This window comes from Octopus bimaculoides, chromosome 6, assembly GCF_001194135.2.
Source record: "Octopus bimaculoides isolate UCB-OBI-ISO-001 chromosome 6, ASM119413v2, whole genome shotgun sequence".
In the NCBI taxonomy this organism is placed as follows: domain Eukaryota; kingdom Metazoa; phylum Mollusca; class Cephalopoda; order Octopoda; family Octopodidae; genus Octopus; species Octopus bimaculoides.
Window position 1 is genome coordinate 22,514,404 of NC_068986.1, and position 7,133 is coordinate 22,521,536.

The 7,133-nt window shown below is 33.5% G+C and overlaps 1 protein-coding gene across 3 annotated transcripts in view; it reads left to right on the plus strand.

Moving 5' to 3' along the window:
• The window catches only part of LOC106878026 (zinc finger CCHC domain-containing protein 2), a 153,269-nt gene that overhangs the window by 115,359 nt on the left and 30,777 nt on the right, over positions 1-7,133 (plus strand). The window lies entirely within an intron of this gene.

Here is a 7,133-nt window from a genome sequence, read left to right on the forward strand (position 1 = left end):
CAGAACATCCACCTCCGCTATATATATATGTAATTTTAATGTCCACTTTTCCATGCTTGCTTAGGATGGATGGAATTCATTGAGGAAGATTTTCTTCAGCAGGATATCCTTCCTGTCGCCAACCCTCACCTGTTTCCAAGCAACCACATATTCTTGTGGAAGACTGGAAATGATACTTGTTATGTCCAACTATTCTCTCAGGGTGCTTACACTCTATTGTGTATGCACACTGACATTACACATCCAGCGGAACATACTAGCTTCATTTCTTTCGAGCCTACACATGTCCTCAGCAGTCACAGCCCATGTTTCACTGCCGTGTAGCATGGCTGTTGGCACACATATGTCGTACAGTCTACCTTTCACTCTGAGTGAGGGGCCCTTTGTAGAGGTAGGGGCTCTCTGAACTTTGCCCAAGCCATTCTTATTCTAGCATCTATGGTCTCAGAACATCCACCTCCGCTATATATATATGTGTGTGTGTGTGTGTGTGTATAGGTAGAGAAAAAAATGTGGAGTATTTCTTATTTTAAAGTTAAATGGTTACTAACAGAAAGGACTTACGAAATGCTCATCCCTCTAACCCAGTTTAGCAAAGACAGACAAAAGTGCAGTAAAGAGAAAAAAAAGGATATAAAAATGCTTTCTTTTGAAAGCTCTGAAGCCTTACTGATTGCAGATAATTAGCTCAATTATACAAGTTTTGTGCATTCACATTTTTTTAGAAATTAATTTTACCAAAATGATTATCAGTAAATATTTGTTATTAATGGAATGGAATCCAGTTAGATCACTTCATGTAAATATTCAAAATGTCATAAATAAATATATTTCTGTAATTGTCTAAACATGAATAAAAGATTTATGTTTTAAGCAATATAGACGATCAGAATAGGAAAATCCATTGATTTTAGTGACTTTAGGATATATTAAATTTTTAATGTCAATTTGTCAAGCAGAAGCACCAGTTAAGGAGCTAAATATTTGGTGGTTTGTGTATTGTATATTATAAAGGCAGTTGCATGTAATAATTATTTAATATAAGTAGTTGTTAGTTTTAAAAAATTGCACAATAATAGTAGTAGGCTTATCAAGGTTTCTAAATTTAATCAAAATAAGCAAAAATATGTAACAGTTAATGTTTTAATTCACATTCTCTTCTGAAGCAAACTATGATTAGCCACAGTAAAATGTACATATGATGTGATAGACTTTATTTTCAACATCATGAAAATAATACAATAATAGACAGAAAACATGAATGTTACAGATAGAAAGATGGACCCAGCATTCTACAAAGTTGACTGATATTGCATACACACATGCATGCATCATATAATGTAACATTCCGTTTAATTGAAACAGCTCCTAGTTCAAATATTCAAATATAACACACATACAATGTGATATGTGTTCTTGATAGTGAGATGGTAAAGGAAGCAGGAATACACATGCATGTGAGGATGTTTATACAAGGAGTTTGTAGGAGTGTAAGAAAGAACGTAACCTGTATATATATGTGCAAGATGTAAGTACAGCATAAGTCCACTCATAGATTACTATTCATAAAAAAATAACGTTTGACATTTATTTTTCAAATAAGAAGTAAAATATGGGTTTGGTGGTAAAATGAAAAATGCAACTTGCTGAGAAAGTCTTGGAAAACTTGAGATCTAGTGTGAAACTCTCAGAAGTACAGGTGTTGAAATCATGGGACAGGGGGTTGTGGTCACCAATGCTGAAGATGGTAGTACAACCACATTAACTGTTATTATGCCTTTTTATTTATTTTGATCACATTTATTATTCCCTACATTGGTGATCCACATCAATGGTAGAATGTAAATTGCTGCTTGTTGAAGAACTGTTGAAAAATCAAAATATGGTGTGAAGCTCTCAGAATTGTGAAACCTTCATATCAGAAGTGTGGCAAATGTAGGTGTTGTCATCAAAAACGCTTTGGTGGTAGAATGAAAAATGCTATTTATTAGAAAAGTTTTATGAGAAGCAAGTTTGAAAACCTCAGCATCACCAATATAGGGAATTGAAAATTCCCTTTATTAAACTGTTTATGCTGTTGATGTACTCAAAAGGAATGAATTAACACAGCATTGTATAAACGTGTTGGTGTCTATACGAAAAGTTCGTGCAGGTATAAGAACATATATAAATATGTATGTATGCACAAAATACATATGATTCTGCATGATGTGTGCATGAGTTTCAAGTAAATCTGTGGTATATATGTGCTTTCATACAAGTGAGTCACTAGACAGTTCTGTGAATCTGAAATACTTATGATTTTTATGTTCTTAGTTAACATGTGTTCACAACGAGTGAGTGAGCTGTGGTGTAAAGTGAATAAGTTATTGTAATAGAGATTTGTTATGTGAAAACTAGTTGGAAAAGGTGAAGAAAATTGGCAGTGGTATTGAGTTTATATTTGATTTTGGTGTGAACTCCTGATGCTTTCTCTTAAGAATGATACTTCAGAACTGGTCTGCTATTGTCTCTGCTGTAGTAACGACTGGTAAATTGTGACAATTGATGGTGACTGGTAACACTGTCACTCCAAGCTATATTGACTTTGGACTGTGATGAGAATCAATAACACTGCAATTCTCACATGGGGTTTATCGCTTCCAACTACTACTAACAGTAACTAACAAGTACACTAACAAGTAGTAAACTGGTGATGTTCATTAATATAACATTGGTTTAAGTCACTGATTGGTTCAAAAAGTTAATGTACACTTGTTTTGGTGCCAGTTTGTTTGTTTGAGTAGATGAATGAACTGGTGCACATGTTGATTGATCCAAAACTTATGATGTAGGCCACTACAGCTTGCTGTTGTCTTGTTAACAGCTATTGCTGCTAAGAAAGTAGGCACACAAGTTATTGTTTGCATAAAATGATGCCATATGGTCAGGGTTTGACAAAATAAGTGCACTAACAGATTGGTGAAAAAAACAACTACAAAAACAGCAACATAGTGTAATATTGGTGCCAGGTGATCAGATAGTAGACTTGGCTGTTGACAAAACCACACTGTAAATCTCGATTTACATTCACATCATTAGCATGCCACATGAAATATTTACTACAGATTCTTTGAAAAGAGGCAGTATAAAAAGATTTAGGATAGTCAGATCATTGCTTTAATGTAGAATTCATAAATAACAAAATACAGATTCATTGTATATATTAGATATCTGTGTAGCTAATTCTAGCATAGAAAAATAGATATCAAATTGATTATAATGATAAAGGGAAAAGCCACTAAGAGTCTGTGTTATAAAAAAAGCAGTTAAATAAAATTCATAAAATAAGATAAGTTTGTCTTCTGATGTGAGACAAATTCTTGTCTAGAACAGTCATGTTTTTCAAAAGAAAAAAAATTTTTCCCATTAATTTTTCTTTGAAGAAAGACCCTACTCCAAATGTTAGAACTTATCTTATGGTACACAAAGTCATGAATGATAAAGATTATTTTTGCTTGATCATTTTCAAGAAACTAAAACTTAAATAAATGAATAAATTACATGTGTGGCTCTTCTTGATGTATGAGTTTGAGTAGAATAATACAATTGTGAGACTGGTGGAATTGTGGTTCATTCTTCTGGTCACAGTGTAATGGTATCAAATTTTGGAAATGACTATCTCCCTATAGAGTATTTTCATGCTTGAGTGAAAGAATGGCAGTTCAATGCAAAAAACACTTTTTAACTTTTAATCTCTTTTATAGTGTGTTAACATTGGTAAATCTTAGATATTTGCGTATTAGTCTAAAATCTATTTTCTAGCATAATCAAAGAGAATATTTAAGTTTGCTATTAATGAGGTAAACTATATTTAACTTAATTATGTAATTAATCTAGAAACAATTTACTTGTCTCCTACAAGTATGTTGCTGCATTAATAGCTCACATTTCTATTTGTAAGAAGTAGATTCAAATTAATTCCCAATGTTTATTTAATTTGGTACATAATTTAAATTCCATACCAACTTGTTTTGGTAGTCAGGAAAAACTTACTCTGATTAATATCTCTTATTGTCAGTGATAGATTTTTACTTAATTAAAAATAGTACTTTTGCTTCAGTTTCTAAAACAATCTATTGCTTTATTATTTTAATGCCTTACTTGAAAACAAGTACAATTTAGTGACAGGAAGGGCATTCAACTGTAAAACAATGTCTCAGTAATTTATATTTGTCCAGCTCATGCTAGCATGGAAAAACAGATACAAAACAAATGCAATCCTTAAGTTAAAATATATCATCAGTTATTTTGTTAATAAAGGTCCAACTTGTTTACAAATGTAACTTTTACAATAGAACTGTCCAGAGAAATTCAAATACATCTGCTCTACTCCTAAATCCAGACAACTAATTAGTTACATTGTTGTCTGTTTTGCACTAAATTCCTTTCTCTGTGCAAATAACTCTGTTTTTTTCACCATCTTGGCTTCGCAGCTTCAAAGTGTGACAACTTATTTAGTTACCAAAATCCAACAAGTGAAAGGTTTGAATGCATTGTAACCATGACCCTAAAATCTTGATTCTGCCCTTACTAGGTTTTTAAAAATCTTTCTTCAGAGCTATTTACCTTAACTTAAGTATTCATGCAACTACCCCATTCGTTTCTTTAATATTCTAAAATATGGATACAATCATAATTGACCATTTTGCACATTACTTGGAACACTATTCTCTCTTGACTATCAATGAGGCTAGATCCACTAGGAAGTAGTTTTTCATAAACATGTGACAATTTCTTGTTCTTTGTAACTTTGGTGAAAGGGAATGTATCTATGACATTAGAATCGTCAACTACATTGTCTGGTATAAGAATCTTATGGCAAAGTTTTGAATTCATTCTGTCATAATCTTGTGCACTTGTATTAGAATTTCATTGATTGGTAACATCATTGCAGGTGACTAAACTTCTACTCTATGAACAGTGACAACAACTTCTTCAGCATTAGCAACCTATCTTAACGTTTTCTGTCAGGTTTATACATGCTTTTTGAAGAGAGGCTTATGAATTGTCATTTGGTTAGGACCTAACAACTAAGATCTGTTCAATATTTAGTCCAAGCTAAGTTACCCACCTATGGGTTACATTTGTCTCTAATTTCTTGGATTACACAGCCAAAATTACAAAGGTAATACTTCTCCTCAGGGCCATAAAAATATTTTGGCTCTAATTAGTTGTTCATCTACAAAGGTCATCTTTAATCCACAGGACATCTAATCCTGTATCTGTGATGATAATTCTGCGATACACACACAAATGTCTTAATACATCTCCCTTCTCTGAAAAGCCATTAGGTTAATTGACAAAGATTCATTCTCCATTCTGCTAGAAACACTGGCTATCATATGTGTAGTTTCTTTTTATTTTTACCTGTTCTACAACTTATACAATGGTTTCTACTTCTGTAAATTAGCAAGTTGCATAACATCTCCACCAAATGCACATGTCTCACCTTCCATTTACCAGTTTATGGCCATCTTTTCTATTATTATTTAAGTGTATTCTGAAATTTCTGGCACTAACACACTCACCTGAACCCATTCTTTTCTTTTTATCATCTCTTTACTGCACAAAACTAAGCATATAGTCCAACCCTTTTCTTCCAGTAATGTTTTTCTTCTCCTTTGAACATCTTTCCTACTCTTCTTTTTCTGTCTCCTGCAATAATTAGAATTGCATTCTGATTCTACTTAAAATATCTTTGATCTATACCATGTTTTGTCACTAGACTGACAAATAAAAACAATGCCTAATATATATTGTAGGTAAGTAACTCAATGATGTGCTGCAGGTTGTGAATACTCTAATGGTTCAGTTAGTCTTCCAACAAATTGACAGGGAATCAAGTCTTCAGATATGATAAATTGATAGGAGTAGTTAGCTGTAGCAGCCATAACACAGTCTATGCATTGCTCAGAGAGCTTGTGAGAGGTAGTAAAGTTTTGATAGTAAAGTATTCATAGAAGTGATTTTAATAAAAGTGATGTAACTAAAGTTAAAAAGAGGGGCAAGTTCAATGAAATATTGGCAATAAAGGTTTTATTTCTTAGTCCAAAAAGGAGACTGTATGAAGTGTATGGAATGTGACATTAATGTGTTACACATTATTGAATGTGAATGTTGGTGTGCAAACTGTAGATAAATATGTAGGTGACATGGAGAGAAGTCATATCAGCCCTCAGTTTGTTGGGTATTGTGGACGAGATGATAAAGCATTGAAATATATAGTGCAACAGATCCACAATTGCATGGGAAAATGATGAATATGTGTGTTTGTGTGTGTTGTGTTGTGTTGTGAGTGAGAGGGTTGTGTGAGTCTGACTGACAAGTTGCACTCCTACAATTGAGTGATGAGACATTTATCTGTTGGAAAATGGATGTGAAATAACAGGGTTACACACTCACATAGTGTGTGTGTGTGTGTGTGTGTGTGTGCGTGTATAGACACCTCTCTCATATATAACAGGGTGTGGCAACCCCCCCCTCCAATTCAGTGCACATTGTGCACTAGTTCAAACTATGTCGGTAACTGGTGGGGGTGGGGGTGAGAGACAAAAGATGGTAACACATTAACTATTCGAAGGCACCATCACCTCCTGCCTAACTTGACTAGTCCCACATCAAAGGCTATGTAAAATACGAGTGGTTTTTCTGCTGCATGTCATCTTAACTGCCTGGCAGTTTCATGAAGCCAATAAAAGTGACACGAGTGAACGTGCCCACAGATTTTCAGGAGTAATCTAACCACAGAACAACTAGTAAAAGTAGTACTTTCAGAAACTTGACATTTGATGTTGCTGAAGATTGATTATGTTTATGATGAATTATTTAGTTCTGTGCATTTGTCATCAAAAATAGTTAGGTGGAACATCTACTATCTGTTTACAAATATAATAGGGTCGCTGATGAAAATTTACACCTACACTGATGATATCATTCCACTTGCTTTGAAAGCACTGAACAATCCTCACCACAACCACCCCTCACAAAGTGGGTAGTTGCTAAAAACAACCACTTATTTTATAATCTGCAGTCAATAGTCATTTTTTTTTTTTCTTACCTGTTTACTATGGAGGTATAATAGTAATCACTTC